This window comes from Musca autumnalis, unplaced genomic scaffold (genome assembly GCF_047663935.1).
Source record: "Musca autumnalis isolate F117 unplaced genomic scaffold, ASM4766393v1 scaffold_3, whole genome shotgun sequence".
NCBI lineage: Eukaryota > Metazoa > Arthropoda > Insecta > Diptera > Muscidae > Musca > Musca autumnalis.
This window is the reverse complement of record NW_027411866.1, coordinates 198,432,220-198,457,346: the sequence shown is the minus strand read 5'-3', so window position 1 is coordinate 198,457,346 and position 25,127 is coordinate 198,432,220. Positions and strand designations below refer to the sequence as shown.

Here is a 25,127-nt window from a genome sequence, read left to right as displayed (position 1 = left end):
TAGCTCAATTATCACGAAATTTTGCACGATGAAAGACTTTAGGACGAAGTAGAAGCTTACAATTTTGGATGATGATCTGATAATATTTAGCGGGTAAAATGGACTATTACTTTTGTATGAAGAATACAAAAACAAAAACAAGTAAAAAAGTGTCAGTCGACAGATATATACCCTCAGCCAATGTGAAGTGAAACTTTCACCCACGGACAGGTCGAATGTATTTAAGGTCTCTTCAGAATTTTGTGGCCCTTTTTGGACATTTGAACTTGCCGACAAAAATGTGGAACTGCACTAAGACACAAATGTTAAACTATTGTAGGGCAGTTATCCTTAGGGGGGCCATTTTAGAAGTTAAACTAAATTTTAATAAAATATTAGGAGATCCAAAGTTTGGACCAAATTGGTTGCCCCATTCAAGTGATATCGTCCTAGCATTTTAGTGAAAATTTTTAAATATTGGATATAATATGACGAAGACCAAACGTTAGTCCAAATCGGTTGAACAGTTCGAGAGTTATCATGCTCTCCGACCGCCACATATGGTGACATAGGGGTTTTTTACACCTTTCGGGCTGTTTTCCCAAGAAATATGGACTTGCCCCTGAAAAAACTTTTACCGTCGTAATGGAGGTAGCGAATGCAAATAGCTTCAACAAAAATCAAAGTGATTCGAGAGCTGGTCTTAAAGTGGACTTATCCGAAATTTCGTGTGAGAGGTACCAGAAGGACAAAGTAGACAAATATAGTCCATATTCGAACCTGATCTATATCTGGTAGATATATTAGGATGTGCAAAATATGGATAACATCGGTCACTCCCTTCAAGAGTTATCGTGCGCAAAATTTTTCCGAACATTTTTGAAGTTTTATGGGGGAGGTACCTGAAGGAGTGGACCGATATAGCCCATCTTCGAATTTAAACTATCTTTTGATAAACTATTACGAAGGACAAATTTTGGACCTAATCGACAGATCCGTTCGAGAGTTATCTTGTGCTCCAATCACTACACAAGGTGTCATAGGGGCTGTTTGCACCTTCCCGGCCATTTTCTCAGGAAGTATGGACTTGCCCCTGATAAAACTTGTACCGTCGTATGGGGGGAAGTGAATAAAAATTGTGTGGGAGGTACCCCAAGGAGTGGGCCGATTGAGTCCATATTGGAACCTCATCTAAGTCTGGTAGAAATTTCATGATGTGCAAAGTATGGACTAAATCGGTTACTCCCTTCAAGAGTTATCATGCCCACAAATTTTCCGAACATTTTGGAACTTTTGTGGGGGAGGTACCGGAAGGAGTTAACCGATATAGCTCATCTTCGAACATAAAATAAGTTTGGACAAAATATTACGAAAGCCAACATTTGAACCGAATCGGTTCATCCGTTCGAGAGTTATCGTGCTCACCAGCCAGCCAGACAGACAGACGGACGGACATTGCTATATCAACTCCAAATTGTCTGAAACACATTTCGTCCAAACATACTTGGGGTCTAAAACCATTATTTCGATGAGGCACATTTTGCCCGTATGAAAGTGTATATACCCTGCATGGGTCGCAAATGGCAAAATCAAGTTTTCAACGGTGGCAGTAATTTCAGTAAGGTTTGCAACTTTTTCGGAGTATTTCAGCCATGTAAAACTTCTGTACATGTGGTGTCTTAGGACACGCCGTTCGGTCTCTGAGATAAGCTGTAGGCCCCATATCATTGAGCAAATATGATATGAGAGAAGTCTCCCTTGTTTCTCCTAGGATGTTTGTGAAACAATTATTATATTATTATTTAAGCTTGGTGTGATACGGTACCAGAATCCACAAAGTTACTTCGTAAAATAAGTTTGTTCCATAAAGAAATGTTGATATGTGGAAAGCTAATTCACAGGGGTAAAGGTGTAGGGTATCGCATGGTCGGACCCGAAAACCATTGGTAGTATCAAACGGGCCGACGGCACATGGACTAATTCCGGCCTAGAGACTCTAGATCTCCTTGCTAATACACACTTCCCTAATTGTATGGATGTATCAGAACACCCTGATGTTCCAAGGATACACAACCATACCACTGTAGATGCGAGTGTTATAGAGGAAATCATTAGTCAACCAAAAATAAAATGGGCCATAAACACATTCAAGCTCTTTAAGTCACCCGGACCAGATAGAATCATACCTGCAATGCTACACAACGCACTGGAGTCACTGATTCCACACCTGGAACTTATTTTCAGGGCTTGTCTATGCTTATCATACATACCGGCTCTTTGGAGGGAAGTAACTGTGGTATATATCCCTAAAGCGGGGAAGTCAAGTCAAACACTTCCAAAAGACTACAGACCAATTAGTCTCTCCTCCTTTTTATTGAAAACTTTAGAAAGGCTGCTGGATCTTGGCATCAGAGCCAGGCTTTCAGCCACAGCCCTAAGTTCCGCCCAACATGCCTACCTAAAAGGCAAATCGGTAGATACAGCGTTAAACGAGGTAGTAGGATATATTGAGAGAAATATGGAGGGCTCAGACTATACGCTAGCTGCATTCCTTTATATAGAGGGTGCCTTTAATAACGTTAGACTCGAGTCCATACACAAGTCTCTGATAAAGCTAGGTGTCTCGTCCAGACTGGTCAATTGGATTGATAGTATGCTTAGCAGTCGAATAATCAATTCAAGTATCGGTGGAAGTTCCATCCGGAAGCATGTCACAGGAGGTACACTCCAAGGTGGTGTCATATAACCCCTACTGTGGCTTCAAGTGATAAATGAAATACTCAAGGATTTTGATAGGCTGCGTATAAAGACAATCGCATATGCTGATAACGCTGTCATCATGTTTAGCGGGAAGTTTCCACAGACACTATCAGAACTTATGCAAGGAGCTCTGGTCAAGCTATCAAGATGGGCACTCAACAATGGCCTCGGAGTGAACCCATCAAAGACTGAGCTAGTTCTATTTACAAACAAAAGGAAGGTCAGAGCATTCACCCTACCAGTGCTGGACGGAGTTATTCTTGAACTCTCTTCGGAAGCCAAATACCTCGGCATTATCCTGGACCACCAACCAACTCATGTTGAAAAGGAATGTCGAGGAGCGCACCAAGAAAGGTCTAATAGCTCTATACTCCTGCAAAAATACCATTGGCAAGAGCTGGGGTCGGAGACCAACGGTAATCCACTGGATATATACGACCATTGTACGCCCAATTCTTACATATGCCTCTCTGGTATGGTGAAATGCTCTCAACAAAGAGCGTCCAGCGTCCAAAGAGCGGCATCAGTCCTAATCACTGGTGCCATGAGGAGCACTCCACAAGCTGCCCTGAATGTGGTACTGGATCTACATCCGCTAGACCTAGTAGTACAGGAACTGGCAGCAATGAGTGCACTTCGTCTTAAGGAGCTAGGTTCATGGCGCAGTTCCGAACACGGAAGAACTGCAATTCTACGTCAATTCGGACTATCAACGGCCTCGGGGAACATTAGTGATTATATATCACCACAAATGTGCTTCGAGGCAACGAAGGTGCACATACCCCACAGGGATGAATGGACACACAGCAGCCAACCTCTAGACGGTATAGAGATCTATACTGATGGTTCTAAGATAGAAACAGGCACAGGAGCAGGCGTCTACAGCAAATCCCTTGGTCTACGACAATCATACAAGCTGAATGAATATTGTAGTGTTTTCCAAGCCGAAGTTTTTGCGATCAGAAAGGCCGCGGAACTGATAAACAACATGAGAGGGGAAATAGTTGGACCGGTGACTATCTACGTTGATAGTCAAGCGGCCCTAAAATCACTCAAGTCCCAGTACATCAAGTCCGCGGCTGTTCTAGACTGCAAACACGCAGGAAACGAGGCAGCCGACGAACTGGCACGCTGTGGATCGGAGTCACAAACCATTGAAATCGACTACTCCATCAAGCCACCACTGTGCCACTTCAGAAAAACTATAGAGCAAAAATGTCGGATAAATTCTGCCAACAATGGCAAAACACGCCAAACTGCAGCATATCAAGGGCAATCTGGCCAATCCCGTCCAAGTCAAGAACCGCCTCACTGCTCTCAATGAGGAAATCAGACCTTAAACTAGCAGTGGGGATCATCACGGGTCACTGCAGAATAGGATCCATGACGAGCAAATGGGAAGCAGACCACACGGCTGACTACTGCAGGCTGTGCAAGGATGAGGAAGAAATAGAAAAGATCGAGCACCTTTTATGTCGTTGTCCTATGCTCCTTTCTAGAAGACAATGCACCATGGGTGTGCACACCATCCAATCTCTTACAGCATTCTGCCAAGCAGAGCCGTCGGATCTATTATACATGGCAAAAGGCCTAAAATGGCTCCAACGTGCTGAGAACAGGACAAGCACCATCCCTACACAGTAGCATTGTCGACCACGTCCGAGCTACAACTAACCTCTATTTTCACAACTACAATTTCACTACTTCTATATCTAACTACCACATCTACACTCTCAGCTACAATCTCTTTCTACTCCTACAGTTGCATCCGAAAATTACACCTAATCTGCAGACATCGCCTATACATCACTACATCTCACCCGTCATCACCTTCAATACCATCACCACCACACCTGAACTATTGGATTCTACGCATCTACAACCACATCACTCACAAGCTTCGTCTACCCACAACTACTATCTCACAACTACATCTCCTTTATATCACAACCACAACTTTAATCCGTTTCAACATTCAGGATGATCACAATGGACCCCAAGGTCTCCGAGTGGAGTGGCTGCCATCACAGCAGCTACGCATCCTAAAACCTAACATATCGTTGGGTGTATAAAACTTTCCACCTGAAATTTGTTGGTATAAGTCCACGCATTCATATAGCCCCCATAGAACGGTACCTCCCGATATTCGGTATTTTGAAGGTTTTAGCTTCTGTATCCCACCAAAATGGCTGAAATTTGGTATTTAGTTATCGTTGGGTGTATAGAACTTTTCACCTGAAATTTTTTGGTATAGGTTCAAGCCTTCATATAGCCCCCATAGAACGGTACCTCCCGATATTCGGTATTTTGGAGGTTTTAGCTTCATTATCCTACCAAAATGGTTGAAATTTGGTATTTAGTCATCGTTGGGTGTATAAAACTTTCCACCTGAAATTTGTTGGTATAAGTCCACGCATTCATATAGCCCCCATAGAACGGTACCTCCCGATATTCGGTATTTTGAAGGTTTTAGCTTCGTTATCCTACCAAAATGGCTGAAATTTGGTATTTAGTCATCGTTGGGTGTATAAAACTTTCCACCTGAAATTTGTTGGTATAAGTCCACGCATTCATATAGCCCCCATAGAACGGTACCTCCCGATATTCGGTATTTTGAAGGTATTAGCTTTTGCATCCCACCAAAATGGTTGAAATTTGGTAATTCGTCTTCGTTGAGGATATAAAAAATCGTTCCACCTGAAATTTGTTGTTATAGGTCCACGCCTTCATATAGCCCCCATAGAACGGTACCTCCCGATATTCGGTATTTTGAAGGTTTTAGCTTCATTATCCCACCAAAATGGATGAAATTTGGTAATTACTCTTCGTTGAGGATATAAAACATTCCATTTGTTGGTATAAGTCCACGTGTTCATATTGCCCCCGTAGAACGGTACTTCCACATTTTCGGTATTTTGAAGGTTTTGGCCCAATATGAACCCGAAATGGTTGAAATTTGACATTTTGTCGTTTTTTCAATTAACAAATTCGACTCCTCCCATGAATAAGCCTTGGCGCTAAGTACTTTCGTAGATGAAAGATGAAACTAATTATTCCATTCTCTTCCAATTTAATTTTGGTGGAGGGTATAAAAAGTTCGGTCCGGCTGAACTTAACGTTTTCTTACTTGTTTTTTAATAGACTTAGATTTTTTAAAGAATTTCTGTTTTTTAATGGACGTGGATATTTTAAAGAATCTTTGTTTTTTAATTGGCGTGGATTTTTTAAAGAATTTTAGTTTTTTAATGGACGTGGCTATTTTAAAGAATTTTTGTTTTTTAATGGACGTGGATTTTTTAAAGAATTTTTGTTTTTTAATGGACGTGGATTTTTTAAAGAATTTTTGTTTTTTAATGGACGTGGATTTTTTAAAGAATTTTTGTTTTTTAATGGACGTGGATTTTTTAAAGAATTTTAGTTTTTAAAGGACGTGGATATTTTAAAGAATTTTTGTTTTTTAATGGACGTGGATTTTTTAAAGAATTTTTGTTTTTTAATGGACGTGGATTTTTTAAAGAATTTTTGTTTTTTAATGGACGTGGATTTTTTAAAGAATTTTTGTTTTTTAATGGACGTGGATTTTTTAAAGAATTTTTGTTTTTTAATGGACGTGGATATTTTAAAGAATTTTTGTTTTTTAATGGACGTGGATTTTTTAAAGAATTTTTGTTTTTTAATGGACGTGGATTTTTTAAAGAATTTTTGTTTTTTAATGGACGTGGATTTTTTAAAGAATTTTTGTTTTTTAATGGACGTGGATTTTTTAAAGAATTTTTGTTTTTTAATGGACGTGGATTTTTTAAAGAATTTTTGTTTTTTAATGGACGTGGATTTTTTAAAGAATTTTTGTTTTTTAATGGACGTGGATTTTTTAAAGAATTTTTGTTTTTTAATGGACGTGGATTTTTTAAAGAATTTTTGTTTTTTAATGGACGTGGATTTTTTAAAGAATTTTTGTTTTTTAATGGACGTGGATTTTTTAAAGAATTTTTGTTTTTTAATGGACGTGGATTTTTTAAAGAATTTTTGTTTTTTAATGGACGTGGATTTTTTAAAGAAATTTTGTTTTTTAATGGACGTGGATTTTTTTTAAAAAAATTTTGTTTTTTAATGGACGTGGATTTTTTAAAGAATTCTTGTTTTTTAATGGACGTGGATTTTTTAAAGAATTTTTGTTTTTTAATGGACGTAGATTTTTTAAAGAATTTTTGTTTTTTAATGGACGTGGATTTTTAAAGAATTTTTGTTTTTTAATGGACATGGATTTTTTAAAGAATTTTTGTTTTTTAATGCACGTGGATTTTTTAAAGAATTTTTGTTTTTTAATGGATATTTTTGTCATGGACCTTCAGACCAATAAACGTGGATTTAAAAAAATATTTCTCATTCAAAATAATATGTATGTGTAGCACAGTGTCCTTAAATTAGTTTTAATCTTTGTCATGCAACAACAAAGTGTTGGCAAATATTAAATAATGACCAGTTGTTTTTCTTTGTTAAGAACAGAAGAGAAAGGAACTATAAAATGTAATTATGAATTATTTTTTGTTGTGAAGTACAACAATTAACTACACATTTTTTATATTGAATGTTTTTAACAAAGAATATGAATCAATATTAAAATAAAATAATAGGTTTTTATGTGTAGCTACGTTAGAAATTTTTACCTTTTGTCATAAAATTCAAGTTACAACCTTGATTTTCAATTTATTGTATTTCAAATTTACCTGACTATTTTTTGGTGTTACTTGAAGGAATACCATAGCATATCCTTAATATCCTTTATTTGATAACACTTTCGAGAGAGAAACTTATTTGTTACATAGTACAACTAATACTGTTGAAAATCTTCTTCAGCCAATTACTATTTAAAACAATTATATCTACAAAATATTCAATCTTAATTGGTTTTCTCTGAGAGTCCTCCAAAGTTATCTATAAGTGTTACATTCACGAGTCATTTGGACAATTTTCTAATCGTATGTCACTGAACTTTGAAATTGTTGAAAAACATAGTTTGTTGATGTTTTGAAAGAGTGTTGTTGAGTGTTGACCCAATGTTGACGTTGGAGAGACATCCTCTTAAACGTTTCAGATAATGGTTACACAGACGTATCACTTGAAGTTATACCCTGTTAGAAACAAATCTTGTCAATCGACTAGACATTGACGTATGAAAGTGAACGTCATTGTCTGCATTCTTCTAAACGGGAAAACAATTTAGCCATCGAAGGCAATAGGAAACATTTTTTAGAATTAGAATTCCTCAGTTATATTTTTTCTGACCATCATGTTCAGCACCATCCCGAACGTAGTAGAGCCAAAACTACTCTGGTTTGTTATGGCAGCCGACGTTCCTCAGCTGCGATAAATTGTAGATGTTCTCCGAAGAGCGCATTCACACTATAGTTTTTAATTAATTTAATTAATTTTTTTAATAAATTAATATTTAAACTTGATTGGTAGGTTTGTTGATCTGGGGTTATCTCATGTAACGTTGGACCTCTCTTTCTAGGTTATGAAAATCCCTCCTGACATGCCTGGGTGGTGGGGTCCTATCCAGCATATGGTGTTCAGAATGGCTCTCATGGTAACACTCAAGCAACTACTGCAACGGAAGCATGTCATTGTGTTGCTGTACTGGAAGAATCTTTGTCTCCTCATGTAGATGGTCCACTGAGGAGACACACTTTTGCAGTTCTTAGGGCGTTATTATGATAATATATAATTGTTCCACAAACATCCCGGAAAGAACAAGGGAGATTTCTCTCATATAAATGAGTGCACCCCGATTCATCATAGGTCAATGATACAGTTTATCGCCGAGTCCGAACGGCATGTCCTAAGACATCACTTGCAGATCAGTTTTACATGGTTGAAATACTCAGGAAATGTCGCCAACATTACTGAGGGGTATTTTGCCACCGTTGAAAAATTGTTGATGTTGCCTGGCCGGACCACAGATCGACATATCACATATTTGGTAAACAAGGTTTCTTTATCTGCACCCAAATGCTGCCGGCTAGAGTCATCTCAGCTTGTGGCAGATAACTGTTGCATGCACGGACGACATGAACATGCTTTCGAATGTGACTAGAAGAATTTTGGTGTAGTTTATGGTCGGAATTCTGCTACCATCTACATCGACATTCAACTCTGTTCTCAACTCTGCCGTGATAAAGGTAATAGAATCAGTCAAATAGGAGTTCAGTCTTTCACTAATGACATATGGTAAGGTACGCCAAGATAGATAGTACAATCATCCGCATACCTAACGATCTCAATGCCGTCTGGTGGGGGTGGAGTATACAGGAAAAATAGAAACAGTTTCGGAATATCCCTCCCCCTTGGGGAACTCCCTGTTTCACTCTACGGGATTTCGACTTCTTGTGTCCGAATTCCACATACGACTGGCTTCCACACATACAATTGATTATCCAAACTTGACCAGAGTGTATCATCCACCTATTTCAAGGTTACCATGGAGATTCCGTCAGGGCCCAACGCTTTGGATGATTTAGCAACTTCTCAATAAATTGAAAAGTGGTGATAAGAAGCCGAGTATCCTGCTCCGGGAAATGAAAAATCTTTCTAATGGTGGTGTCAACGACGAATCCCTTAAAGCAATGTCAAAGATGGCTGACAAAATCGCAGATGTATCAACGCCCTCCGGCATTTCAAGTGTTACAGTCGGAAACACATCGTTTGATATCTCAGCGATGTCTAAACAGATTGAAGCCCTTACTGCAGCTCTTCAGCAGTTGCACGAAAACCGGCCAAGGCAAACTTCTAGAAGTAGGTCTCGAAGCAAAGGACGTACCAACTCAAACACATCAGGTATATGTTATTATCATCGTCGTTTCGGTCAGAGAACAAAAAAATGCCGACAACCATGCACGTTCAAAAGCAACCAACAACCGGGAAATCAATAAGCCGGTTACTAGAGGCGAGCAGTGATCGGGCTAGCAAAACGAATCGCCTGTTCATTTATGACAAATTTCTAGGAAAACATTTCCTTATCGACACTGGTGCTGACATTTCAGTTTTACACGTGGATCATAAGAAAGGCAACAGTCGTCCCGACGAATATTCTCTTTTTGCTGCAAATGGTACATCAATAAAAACCTATGGAACAACGGTAATATCTCCTTCACTTGGTTTCCAAAGATCATTTCCTATCATCGGAGCCGATTTTTTGACACATTATGGTTTACTCGTGGATATGAAACAAATCAAGCTCATTGATCCTGAAACTGGGATCAATATTAAAGGAGAAATGAAATCAATTCCAGACTATGTGGAAATTAAAACTATGGTAAATAATTGCAAGTATCATGATTTACTATCTCAATTTCCAGACATAACGAACATATCGAAAAAAGTGAAAAAGGTTCCGCCATGCGTATATCTCGAGACACAAGGCGCCCCTGTTTCGGCAAAGCCTCGTCGACTTCCTCTTGATAAACTAGCGATTGCAAAACAAGAATTCCAGTATATGATGGACCAAGGAATTTGCCACCCTTCAAACAGCTCTTGGGCAAGTCCGCTACACATGGCCCCGAAAAAGAATGGTGAATGGCGACCCTGTGGCGATTACCGTCTTTTGAACGCATGGACATATACCGGACAAATACCCTCTGCCACATATTCACGATTTTGCGCACGGCCTTCGAGGAAAGAACATTTTCTCAACAATTGATCTGGTACGTGCTTATAATCAAATTATGTTATGTACTGCGGGACAAACATTTCAACGATTCATGCACGACGTGTTACGCGACCTGCAGACTGTTATGAACTTCCAAAAATGGAAAGTTGGACCTATAACATGGGGTACAGCTATTTATCGGCTTGATGTATACGTTTAGAAACTCTACATCGTCAGTTCAACACCTGCTTGCTACCCCCATAAATTCTCTGTACGGGTCATTAGAGTCAGACTCAAGCGAGATAGGTCTGTATTAAACAGGCTGGTGCAACAAGAATGCTAGTCCCCCACATCCTGATCTGAAGTGCAGCGTGTGCAGTTGCTATTTGAGGGATTGCGGAGGAGTCTCGTATTCTGATGGCGATGACTTCTTATTTGGGTACATATTCACGTAACATGAAGCGACTTTGGACACATGGACAAGTCAAGAGCCATCCTTGAGATGTACATACTTCCTTCAGATTTCTTTTGGATCTCATCGAAGCTTGAGTTTTAGGTTGTTTTTAATATTTTGGACCGTTATGTCAGGAAACAAGGATTTGCCCATGAAAAACATTATAGAGCTATATATCAGGAAGTATTGACTAGAGTTATACAATCTAGTTCATTTTTAAGATCTAGTTCAATAGTTCAGTTCTTTTAATTGAACTAGTTCAGTAAAAATTTTGAAATTTTGTGTTGTTGTAGCAGCATGAAATCTACGTAGAAGGATAGGTTTGATGATGGGTTGGCAGCCGCTGGCGGATATGCTCATGAAAAACATTATAGAGCTATGTATCAGGAAGTATGGACTTTTCCCTGAAATACATTGTACCGTCGTAAAAGGGGCCGAGAGGACAACATTTCGCAAAAATTTTAAACCGATTCGAGAGTTGGTCTTAAAATGAACTTTTTTGAAAAAAAATTGAAATTATATGTTGTTGTTGTAGCAGCATGAAACCTGCGTATAAGGATAGGTTTGATGCTGGGTTGGTAGCCGCTGGCCAAAACACTATGGTTTCAGGTCAATCCGGTACGTGGGAGGTACTAGAAGAAATAAACCAATGTTGTCCATATTCGAAACTGATATATGTATGATAGAAATATTATTAATATTATGCAAAATATAGACCAAATCGAGAGTTATCGTGAGCACCAATTTGGTGAAAAGTTTTGAACTTCAGTGGGGGAGGTAACCGGATTTGGCCCATATTCGAACTGTCCGAAAAATTAATTTTGTTGCACAGTGTAAGAAGACAGCAGGAGCCCCCTACCAAAGAGAAAATAAGACAGTATGCTTCTGATATTTTCTCGACTATAGCAGGCACGACTAGCCTACGTTCAAAGTTGTTTTAGGTCACGTCTGAATTTGTTTGGTCTCACAAAGCTCATACGGCTTTGCAAGATATAGGAAAATACCTCTCTGAATAATTCAATTTCAAAACATTAAATTTTACAAATTCTAAAAAAAATATAAAATTAAATTTTAGCACGTTTTAGACATTTATTTCATTCAATCAACTCAATGCAGTAATATTTCAATATTTCGATTATCTAAATTTCATAAATATGGAAATTTGTTACGCATTCTTACACGTTTTTGTTGTCGTTATTTTCCATGGCATTCAGGTGAGATAGAATTTGACGGAAACGTAATAAAACAAAATATGAAATGTAAGATCAAGAACAAATATCAGTCTGTCTGTCTGTCAGTCAGTATGTCGTTGTAATTAAAAAATGCGTATACGCTACACTTGTTTGCACATTCAACTAAAGATAAATATTTTTAATTGAATTTTCATAATATTTGAATTAATTTTTTTGTTTGCTTGTAAAGAAGCAGTGTATTGCAGTAAATGATAATCATAGCCGCCTATCACACGGTATTCTTAAGATTAATACCCGTTAAGAATATTTTCTTCACCTTCTCATTTGGCTAAATAAAGAATTACATATTCGAAATCTTGGAATGTTGCTGGGAAATATGTAGACATGTGTGGAATTTTTATAGAAACATTGCTTCGAATCGTAATACTTTTTTGCAGTATTGAAAAATTTAAAATATTTATTCATATTCATCGATTTGTTCACATACTTTGAAGTAAGTCACGATTATTTAAATATCCCGTCTACATAAGTGACTATTAACTGTAAAAATAACCTGAATCTGTGTGGATCATTGACTGTAAAACACGTGGGGTTTTCACTTTTAAAAATAAGTATTTCGTTGGAATTGTCATTTCAATACAACAATCAATAATAAAATTACTTACAAGCTTTGATTTAAAAAAAAAACATTTTGTGTAACCTGTTTTTAATTCAACTAGGTCGAGAATTAATTATTTTCTGTCATTATTTATTTGCATCTGAAAAGGAATATTTCGCTATCCATCATCTCCAAATTCACTCGGATGCACGCGCGCATCGGCCAATTTTGGTGCGCACGATAACTCTCGAACAGATTAACCGATTCGGGTATCTTAATATTTTGCCTAAACTTAGTTTTAGTTCGAAGATGGGTCATATCGGTCCACAACTTCGGGTACCTCCCCCACAAAAACTCGAAAATGTTCGGAATATCTTTAAGGGAGTAACCGATTTAGTCCATACTTTGCACATCGTGAAATTTCTACCAGACTTAGATGAGGTTCCAATATGAGGTTTAGTTAGGAACACCTCTCGAATCGCTTTGATTTTTGTTGTAACAACTTGTATTCACTGCCCCGATACGACAATATAAGTTTCGTCAAGGGCAAGCCCATACTTCCTGACAAAATAGCCTGAAAGTTGCAAAAATACCTATGACACCGTTTGTAGTTGTTATAGCGGTATATAGGTCCATACTTTACACATCCCAATATATCTACCAGGTATAGATCAGGTTCGAATATGGACTATATTTGTATTATTTGGGTACCGCCCACACAAAATTTCGCATAAGTTTACTTTAAGAACTGCTCTCGAATCACTTTGATTTTTGTTGAAGCAACTTGCATTCACCCCCTTTTCAATGGTACAAGTTTTTTCAGTGGCAAGTAAATAATTTCTGAGGAAATACCCCGAAAGTTGTAAAAATTCCTATGGAACCACGTATAGGGGCTGGAGCGCACTATAGCACTCGAACTGGTCAACGATTTGATACGAAATTTGGCCTTCGTCATATTTTGTCCAAACTTAGTTTCAGTTCAGTTCCTAAAATTTAAAAAATGGCACTAAAATGGTATGCACGATACACTTTCTTGAATGGGGTAACCAATTTTGTCCAAACTTCTTCTAATATTTTGTGCAAATTTAGTTTACCTTTTAAAATGACCCATATTGGTCCTCTCCATATTGGCCCTCCCCCGGAAAAGTTTAAAATTTTTGTATAAGTGCAGTAAAGGGTCTGTTCGAAGATCCTTTGGAAATGTATACCGATGCTTTTCGTTGTGGTCCTGTTAATAGCCATATTATGTTTTCCTTGGACAAGTTTATGCCTCCTGGCATACTAGTCCAAATGTTATACGATGACCCACTGGAATGACTAGTGGGTGCGATATCTATCGAAAAGATATGACTCCCAAAATAAGATCCACTTTCATAATGGACTATGTCGGACCATTCCTTCAAGTACCTGCTTCGCAACACTTTTGAACTTTAATCCTAATCCACATTTTGTCTGTAAGTTCAAATGTTCAAAAAGGGCCAGAAAATACAGAAAAGACCCTAAATACATTCGATCTGTCCGTATATTAAAGTTTAAATTCACATAGGCTGAGGGTACGAGTATATCTCTATCGGCAAAGCCGACTGATACTTTTTTACTTGTTTCATTGTTAAATCAATACGGAGAAATTCAAAGAGATAATTTAAATAAAGAATTATGCATGGCACAATGACAGTAGTATGGTCAAATTTTTAATATGTTATGTCAACATTTTCTTTATGTTGTTGGGGAAATTACAACAAAAATATTTTTTATAAAGGGATTTGACATTTAATATTCGAACAGCTGGTGTGATACCACCATGTGATGGTGAGACCATTCAAAAGAAACAGAGAGCATTTACCAAACAAGAGAGGAAATATGAGAGCAAATAATGGGAATGTAGAGAACAATAAGAAAGTGATTTTCAGCGTGACAGCTGAAAATTTTCAAAAAGTATCACAAAAAGTATCATTTCTGAAAAAGTGGCACATGTCTTTAGAAAAAGTGTTACAAAAGGTGGCATCCTTTTTTATTATTAAAAACAGAAAACAGTATGAAAACGTAACAGAAACAATTCGTATATAACTAGTAATATATAATAATAATTATACCACAAACATCCCAGACGGGACAAGAGAGACTTCTCATATTAGATCAATGATATGTGACCTACTGTTTAGCCGACTCCGAATGGCTTGTCATAAGACACCACTTGTAGAAAAGTTTTACATGGCTGAAATACTCAGGAAATGTCGCCAACATTACTGAGGAATAGTTTGCCACCGATGAAAATTTGATAGCAGTGAAGACGGCGAAGATACCACAGATCCAATCTCGGAAGATGGTATTGAAAGTATACCGCCCAGCCAAGATGAAGTAAGTACAGCAATAAACCGCCTGAAGAATAATAAGGCGGCAGGAGCAGATGGCCTACCAGTCGAGCTGTTCAAAACCGAGGCGACACGCTGATAAGGTGTATGCATCAGCTAGTTAGCACCATCTGCCAGGAACGTGAGCATCCTATGTCCAGTCGACAAGAAGGGTGATAAGGCTGTGTGCTCCAATTACAGGGGCATAAGTCTGCTCCCTATTGCATATAAGATAGTATCTGGCATGTTGTGTGAGAGACTAAAGCCTATGGTCAATGAAATTATTGGACCCTATCAGTGCGGCTTTAGACCTGGCAAATCCACCATTGACCAGATATTTACCTTGAGACAAATCCTGGAAAAGACCCAAGAAATGCAGATCGACACCTTCCATCTTTTCGTCGATTATAAAGCAGCAATCAACAGCCCTATACGTTCAAAGTTGTTCCAAGCCATGTCTGATTTTGTTATTCCTGCAAAGCTCATTCGGTTTTGTAGAATGACATTAACTGAGACGAGATCCTCAGTTAAAATAGGAAAGAACATCTCCGAAGAGTTTTGTACCAGAAGAGGTTTCAGACAAGGAGACGGCCTGTCGTGTGATCTATTCAACATCCTGCTGGAAAAGGTCATACGAGAAATGGAACGATATACACGAACAGCCTTATGTTACTGGCTTATGCCGACGACATTGACATCATGGGTCGATCGGTAAAGGAAGTAACTGACACCTTTGCAAAAGTCGAAAGAAAATCTGCTAAAGTTGGTCTGGCAGTAAACGGCGAAAAAACCAAGTTAATGGTATCGACGCGTAATATGTTCACAAACCCCGCACCATCTGTGAATGTTGGTACCAACAATTTTGAGGTAGTAAAGGACTTCGTCTACCTCGGCACCGCCATAAACACAACAAATAACATCAGTTGTGAAATACGAAGAAGAATAGTGTTGGCTAACAGATGCTACTTTGGGCAGAGTAAGCAGTTTAGGAATAAAGCCACCTCTCGTCAAACAAAAGTAACACTTTACAAAACACTGATGTATGGTTCCGAAGCTAATGTATGGTTCCGAAGCATGGGTACTTGCTCAAGCAGATAAGGCAGTGCTTGGTGTGTTCGAGAGAAAAAATCTTCGAAAGATATACGGGCCAATCTATGTTGACGGCGAATATCGGCGTCGTATGAACAACGAGCTGTATCAACTATACAATGACATCAATGTAGTTGAACGAATCGAGATACAACGATTGCGATGGCTAGGCCATGTTATAAGAATGAGTGATGATGAACCCGCTAAAAAGGCGTATAAATACGGGCCGCATGGAGGTTCTCGCAGATCTGGAAGGCCAAAGCTTCGTTGGAGCGAACAAGTCAAACGAGATATCAGTAAGCTACATATCCCAGATTGGGAAAATACAGCAGCAAACAGAGAGGATTAGAGATTTTTTCGTAGTTCGGCTTATGGAACAAATGTTCTGTAAAAGGCCAGCTAAGTAAGTAAGTACATATTAAAATAGAATTTGTTCATTCTTTTAGAATAACTCGGCGTACTTTATTTATATAATATACTAGCGGACCCGGCGAACTTCGTCTCGCTATTAAGGAATAAAATTTCATACAAAAACTCAATTTTCGATTTTTCCAATTTTCCGACTTTTCCAGAGGGATTTTCCAAAATCTTCTTCCGCAAAGACCTTCTCCTTCTGGATAGGTTAATATTTTGGTAAATTCCCAACATAAAGGTACATACATACATCCAGATTTTTTTAATTTCTAGCAATTTGCATATCGTCACAATAAATGCCCGAAGACGTAACCCACAAAACCAAAACTTTACAGGAGAAGCAAAAAACGTTATAAAATTAAAAACTGTTTTACGGAATATTAATCTTATGAAGGCGAGTATATGGGATATTATGGATCATATACGAAAGGGAATAAGTAGTGGAACCAAAACCGCTGAATTGCTTAGTTTTGAGATCCTCCATTACAACAAAATCTGCAATATTATCCCATTTTCCGAAATGCAATTTCTTGAATAGGATCGTTGTTCTTGAACCTAGAAGCTTGAAATTTTGCCAGATCATGTATTTTAGTTTTATATATCAGATTACGTCAAAAAACGAATTTCGATTTTCATGTCGTTTACGTCTTCGGGCGTTTATGGTGACGATATATAAAATGTCAATCTTGGAAGCAAAGTGTGAATTTTGTATTTTTAGTTTCACATACAATTTTTCAACGTGTGGGAGTATGTCAAATGGTACTGAATTGGTCGCAGGGGTACTTCGGTACTTTTTGTAGTGAAATGGTACTGAAAATGTATTATTGTACTGAATTTTTCATCCCTGATCAACAATGATACTCAACAATGATACTCGTTGTATTTGTTTTTTCTTGTTCTTTCTTCTGTGAGTTTTGATGGTTGAGTTATACCGGCACAATCTGAGAAGTGTTTTGGAGGTAACCTTGGTCGTAAATTAGTTTATCCCTCTCATATTTGTTATGATTTTTTATACCCTCCACCATAGTATGGAGGGTATATTAAGTTTGTTTTTCCGTTTGTAACGTATATATATTCTTGATAAGGGTAAAATTCTGAGTCGATCTGTACATGTCCGTCCGTCCGTACGTCTGTGGTAATCACTCTAGCATCCACAAAAATGGAGATAGGACACTGAAATTTTGGGAAAATGCGTCTTTTGTTTGCAGGCAGGTCAAGTTCAATGATGGGCTATATCGGTCCACGTTTTGGTATAGCCCCCATATAACGGTACCCCCCGATTTACGGTATTTTGAGGTTTTTAGCTAAATTTTCAGACCGAATTAGCTATAATTTGACATTAAGGGTTCTTAAGTGTCAAGAAACTTATATAACAAAACATGTGGACCTAGGTCCATGCTTTGGGATAGCTCCCATATAACGGTACCTCCCGATTTTCGGTAGTTTGAGAACTTTACCTACAATTTTTAACCGAATTAGCTGTAATTTGACATATAAAGTTATATAATAGTCACCACACCTATCCACCAAAAATTGTCAACATAGGTCCATGTTTGGATATAGCCCCCATATAACGGTACCTCCCGATTTTCCGGTTTTTGAGGATTTGACCTACAATTTTCAACCGAACTAGCTGTAATTTGACATTTGATGTTTTTAGTGGTCATCACACCTATCCCCCCAAAAAGTGTCAACATAGGTCCATGTTTGGATATAGCCTCCAAAAAACGGTACCCCCGATTTTTGGTATTTTGAGGATTTGACCTAAAATTTTTAACCGAACTAGCTGTAATTTGACATTTGAAGTTCTTAGTGGTCACCACACCTCTCCATCAAAAATTGTCAACATAGGTCCATGTTTGCATATGGCCCCTATATAACGGTACCTCCCGATTTATGGTATTTTGAGGATTTGACATACAAATTTTACCCGAACTAGCTGTAATTTGACATTTGCAGTACTTAGTGGTGTGGAGGACTTTAGCTACAATTTTTAACCGAACTAGCTAGAATTTGTCCTACATTTTTTAACCAAACTACCAATAATTTGACATTTGAGATTCACAGTTGTCACAAAACTTCTCCAACAAAAACTATCAGCATAGGTGGATGCTTTGTTATAACCGCTATATAACGGTACCTCCCAATTTTTAGCTGAACTAGATGTAATTTGTCATTTCCAGTTCCAGTTGTCTCAAAGCTACTCGACCAAAAATTGTCAACATACATAGGCAGATATAGGCACCATATAAAAGTGCCGTCCGAATAAAGACATTTTGGGTACATTACACTATGCAACACTGAAAATGCAAACAACTTCTAGTATGCATTTTTTGAAAGTACATATTTCGACTACAAAAACCCTAGTAGGGTTTTGTCCTGTCATATCCAGTTCGGATTTTATGGCCTTATCTAAACCGGGTTAAATTTACACTTTTTTGCATTTATCAGGCCTTTATCTCAGAAACGAATAGAAATTTGGCCTTGCTGTCTCTAGCAATATTGTAGCCCTAATCTAGTAGAACTTATCTTTTGAAAAAAAAAACACATAGAAAAAACTCCATCTAGGGCATCAAAATCTATAAAATATAGAAAATGTTACATAATTGCTGAAATTGTGGTCAGTATCGGCTAAACTCTTGGGAGTTGAACCAAGTAACCTTTCGCAAAAATATTCCAAATAAAGTTCTCAACAATTCTTTAGAACATTTTAAAACTCTAAAATGCTTACTTCATGTTGTTTCAGCGGTATTTTGAATCATATCTTTTACAACACGTATTTCAAACACAGTTCACACCAACAGTTTATTCTCGCATTTCGGATTTCAATATTTTATTGACATTTTTATTAAATCGTCGTTGAAAAATGTACCGAAAACAACGGCATAGAGGCATATTAGAACAATGACATGTTCTGAAGATTTGTGTTTTACATTCCAGGGAATATTTTTCCGAAAGAAAATATTCAGAAGAAATTAACGGTTTTGGAGATACGGTGCGAAATGTATAAATATTGTGGAATTTTTGCAAATATTTTGAAATTTGAGGTAATAAATGTAGTTTTTCGAGTTCATTAATTCTCCAAATATGTTATCCTTGTCCTTATCTACAAATTTGCTTCAGAGGTCAGAAGAAGATTCGCATTGGTTTCAGAGATATAGCCCCGAATTTCTTTAAAAACTCAATATTTAATCATGTTTAGAAGGGCCATAAAATCCGAGCTGGACCTGACACAACAAAACCCAACTAGGGTTCAAAAAATCCTCAGTTCGAATTGTTTGCACAAGATCACCTTAAAAATGTTGCACAGTGTTATCTAACATTTTTAGGTACCCACTTAAAGTTGTGGACAGGAATGAAAACTAATTATTCCAGTTTAGTTCAGAATATTTTATGGTGGAGGGTATGAAAAGTTCGGCCCGTCCGAACTTAACGCTTTTTTACTTGTTATTCCTCATGTTGGGGTGGGTGAGCTTGGTTCATTCACTTTGCCATAAGCAGATGCCGTAATAGGTTTGGTTACTTAAAATTTTTTGAAGTTTTGCTGAGCCTACGACTATTCGAAAAAATCAATAAAGAGAGTGTTTGACCTAAATAAAATCCAGAATCCCTCACATATTACTAAAATACTACTTGTACCAAGTGAGTTTCCGGAACTTTTAGGCTGTTATTGTGGGATGTATGGTCAGTTGTAACTGAGACCACAACTACTACCTGAATGAAAAACCTGAACGTAATGCACTTTTGTGCTGGAACTGCATGCAGAAGTAGCCCCAAATGTTGGGACATTTTGAAAGGTATATCTTGGAAAGTATTGACTTTTTCTAGAAAAACTATACTGTTGTATTCATTGTTCTAAGAACTATTCGCTATTAAAATCTTAACACGACCCGAAGTGGCTTTGAACTGGATTTAAGCGCAAAAGTGTTTAACTTTTGTAGAATGTCCCTTCATAGTCAATTTTGTATTATGGTCGTGAGCTACTCAGACATTTTAGTTGTGTCGGATTTTTTAGAAGTTACAAGCCATTATGTCAGAACGTATGGACATACACACGATTAATTGTAATATGGGAATCAAAAACTGCTTTCGATGAAAATTTCAAAACGATCCTAAGTTTTAAATTGCACTTAAGCGAAAATGTTGAACTTTTGTGGAGATGACAATCGAAGAAGTGATCCGAGAGAAATATCAGGATGTGCAAAGATTTGACCATTGTCAGTCGCACGTTTCAAACCATTGTAGTTGGTCACGGTAGGACTTTTACTGCTTTTAGGTCATTGGATCATTGTCTACTAAAAATGTATTGTAATCAAGAGTAAAAGGACTACATACTGTGAGGATTCTCGAACAACCCTTAAACTGTGCATAACTAAACAATTTTGTGAGAAAGATACATTAAGTAGTCGTCCAATGTAAAGCTTCTTGGAAGAAATTTTAGGATGGGCAAAATTTCTCGATCAATTCGGACATTAAATACATACGTTATTGTACTCACCAGTAATTTCAGTGTGTGCAGACAAGGTTTTTAGAGATTTTGCGCAAATGTTTCAGGAAGTATGGATTTGCCTACCAAACAAGTAAAAAAGTATCAGTCGGCTTTGGCGACAGAGATATACCCTCAGTCTGTGTGAATTGAAACGGCCATCTATGGACAATATCGAATCTACAAATTATGGATTTTGTAGCCCTTTTTAAAATTTGAAGCTCAAAAGTGTTGCGGAGGATGTACTTTAAGGAATGTAACGACGTAGTCCATTTTGGAAGTGGATCATATTTTGGGATTCATTCCTTTTGATAGATTTTGTGCCCACCAGTCATTTCAGTTGGTCACCGTATAACTTAAAGGTTTTGGGCCACGATGTCAGGAAGCATGGACTTGCCCACGAAAAACATAAACTCGCTTAAACAGGACCACAATGAAAAGCATCGGTATAATTTTTCAAAGGTTCGTCGAACACATCCCAAACCGCGCTTTAACAAAAATTTTGATATTTTGTGGTGGGTGACCTAAGGAGAAGACCGATTTATGAAGTAAAACTACATTTGGACAAAATATTAGGAGGTCCAAGGTTTGGACGATTGCTCCGTTCAGCAGATATAGCGCGTATTATTTTAGTGACATTTTTTAACTTTTGGGGGTGGGGACGAACCGGAAGGTGCGCACCGATAGTGTCAATCTTCAAACTTAAACTTAGTTTGGACTAAATATTACGAAGGCCAAATTTTGGACCGAATTGGCTGATCCGTTCGAGAGTTATCGTACGAATAGTGCCATAGGGATTTTTACAGCCTTCGGGCTATTTTCTCAGGAAGTATGGTCTTGGCCCTAAAAAAACTTGCACCGTCGTAATGGGGGCAGCGAATACAATTTGTTACAACAAGATAAAAGCGATTAGAAAGCAGGCCTTAAACTGCATTTTTCCGAAATTTTGTGTGGGAGGTAACTGAAGGTGTTCACATATATAGTCCGTATTCAAGCCCGATCTATATCTCGTAGAAATATTACGATGTGCAAAGTACGGACCAAATCCGTTACTGCCTTCAAGAGTTATCGAGGGTACAAATTTTCCGAATATTTTCGAACTTTTGTGGGACAGGTACCTAAAGGAATAGGCTGATATGGATCACCTTCGAAATTTAACTTTCAGACCAAATATTACGATGGAAAAATTGTAGACCGAATCGGCAGATGAGTTCAAGAGTTATCGCGCGCTCCAGCCGCTACACATTGTGCCATAGGAGATTTTTAGAACTTTCTGGCTATTTTCTCAGGAAGTATAGACTTGCCCCATATAAAACTTGTACCTTTGTGTTGGGGTTGCTACAACAAAAATCAAAACGATCCGAAAGCAGGTCCTAAGCTGAACTTTTCCGAAATTTTGTGTGGGAGGTACCCAAAGGAGTGGACCGATAGAGTCCATATTGGAACCTCAGATATGCCTGGTAGAAATTTTAAGATGTGCAAAGTATGGACCAAATCGGTTACATCCTTCAAGAGTTATCGTGCGCACAAATTTTTCGAACTTTTGTAGGGGAGGTACCTGAAGGAGTGGCCGATATGGCCCATCTTCGAACTTAAACTAAGTTTGGACAAAAAATTACGAAAGCCAAACTTTTGGGCCAAATCGGCTCATCCGTTCGAGAGTTATCGTGCGCACCAGGCAGCCAGACAGACAGACGGACATTACTAAATCAACTCCAATTGTCTGAAACATATTTTATCCTACCATACTCCGTGGTCAACAAACTTCTCTCTTAAAAATTGTGGACATAGATTCACGTTTTAGTATAGATCCTATATATATACCGGATCGGGCGAATATTTTTTATTTCTTCACTTTTCAAATACTGTATTTCAAAATTATTTTCTTTTTTTAGTTTTTTATTATTTTAAGTTTTTTTAATTTAAAAACAAATTTGCTATTTACTTCTTCCAGTCAATTGTTCGCATTTGAGTTCTACACGATTTTGAATACTTTCCAACGGTTTTACTTGTTAAAATTTATCACTGAACAATAAGTTTCGTTTACAAAACAGATTAATTACTAAAAAAACATATAATAAGTTGTAATTACATTTTTTCCACCCCGCAAATGCCGAACACACAAATTTGTTTCGGACAGAGTTAATTAAGTTCAACAATAGATTTACTGGCGCATTCTCAATTAGTCAGGAATTAATTTTTTCGATCGATCGTAAAGTTTTATTTTATTTTTAATTTTTGTTTTTTAAATATCAGTTTATTTCCCCCAAACAATGCCAATGTACCGAACACGTCGAGTACACGAGAACGACTCAAAGCTTAAAAACTTGGCCAAGACTTTGAACGAGAAGTGTAAATGGACGTTACTGACTGACTGCAGTGAGTAGTGTCGACGTCGTCGTAGTCGATGTGGTGTTGTTGTTGGTGGCAGTGTCTCCGTTAAATACCGACGATCTAAATGAAGTAAATAATAAAAAAAAACAAGTGATCTGCGAATAAGTACAACAAAATCATTGCAAACAGCAACAACAACAATGGCAAAAAATATGACAACAACTGTATTACTGGCAAAAACATAAATAAAACATGAACATTAGGTCGTATGCAATAATTGGAGAAACAATTAAGAATTAAATGGTTCCAAATGGAAAGAATTTCGGAAATTGACAGCCAAATGAGGATTAAATAAATCGGCAATAAATAAATAATGAATATAATAATAAAAATATGTATTAAAAAACCAAAAATAGCATTGGGACTAACGGAAATAATTTAAATATGAAAACAATTTGTATCTTTTTTCTATTGGGAGCAGCATTTCCCGAAATCCCTGCTCCGGTTTATTTTGGAACAAGTGGTAGGTGAACATAAGAACAAAATATAACCATCCTGTCACCTGGTCTGATAAATGATCAGACTATCACCTCATGATTGTGTCCATCAGCACAGAGCCCGACTTCATCACTTCTGAACGCCACACTTTAAAAAAGTTAATCACCGCTGCAGATATCTGCTTAACCCTTCTGATTTTTGGGTAATAGAAAGGACGTTCCAAGACAAAGTCAAACCAAATTATACAGCAGAGGAGGCGAGACTAACAAATAATCATGATGAGCTAGGTCGAGCCAACCTCAGTGACCCCAGAGTTAGGAAGCTTACACTGGAAGTTAACAGGCCGATGAACATAAGCCAATGGTGTGCACGGCCATCCACTGGTGGTTTCTGTAAAATACTCTTAATTTAATTAATTCAACAACGCTTGGGCGTTTAAGTATTTTTTGTAATAATTCTTTAATAATTCAATTGTAGCAGGATTTTAGGTATCATTAGTGCTTAAAAATGTTAAAATATGTAAAGATACAACAAGAAAAATTAAATATTAATTCTCCCTTAAATTTTCTCTTTTCCTATTTTGCTCACCATTGACATAAGCGCAACAAGTGGCAAAATCATATAAAGAGTTGCAACATTGGAGCCAGAATAAGTGAATTGGGAGCAACTTTAAAGTCACTCTCGAACTCTGAAAAGAAGGAAAATTGGAGCACAGTCACGATTGGCGGCGGTACTCTGACTGACCAAAGATATGCGACAGTTTTTTTAACCGACAGTTTGCACCCCGGGAGAGACAGGGCGAAGGAAAGGTGCCGTGCCGCATTCCTGTAGAGGAGGAACTACCACAATTTACAATGGATGATGTTGCGAATGCCATCAGAAACGCTAATCACCCAAAGCGTTGGGCCCTGATTCATGGTAATGATGAAACAGCTGGATGAGCTGGAAGTTGAGTATTTTACCGAAGATCTCAACCTGTCGCAAGCCACCTAGGGTGGTACCGCTACAGAAGCCGGTTTGATAGCGAGAGAGAGAGTCGTATGCGTAAGGCCGCAAACAATGCGTTTGTATTGGTAAGTAAGTACGGTCCCAGCATGTATGTAAGTGCAACGCGATGGAAAAAATATGCAAACCTGTCAGAACGCCGCCCTGAGAAGTGCAAAGGTACAGCAGCACAATGGAATGCTTTCGTTGCAGTACTTTCTTGGGTGCTACCGTGAGAGCCATCCTAATCATGTCTTTAACGGTCCAACGTTAAAGAGAGAACCTCTAGATCAACAAGCAAGCAGGTTTAAATAAACATTCACACGGATGCAGTCGCAA

At 37.8% G+C, this 25,127-nt stretch overlaps 1 protein-coding gene across 3 annotated transcripts in view; it reads right to left on the bottom strand.

Moving 5' to 3' along the window:
• Positions 1 to 23,432, bottom strand: part of LOC141398672 (neutral amino acid uniporter 4) — a 33,685-nt gene extending 10,253 nt beyond the window's left edge. Inside the window, exons 1-2 of one of the 3 annotated variants that reach the window (XM_073976203.1) lie at positions 23,065 to 23,286; positions 20,985 to 21,055 (exon numbers count right to left, since the gene is read on the bottom strand). The gene's annotated coding sequence lies outside the window, so the exon portion shown is untranslated. Of the gene's footprint in view, positions 1 to 20,984; positions 21,056 to 22,917 lie in introns of all 3 variants that reach the window. The other 2 variants (XM_073976201.1, XM_073976202.1) reach the window with 2 other exon arrangements.
• Positions 23,433 to 25,127: the final 1,695 nt, after the last annotated feature.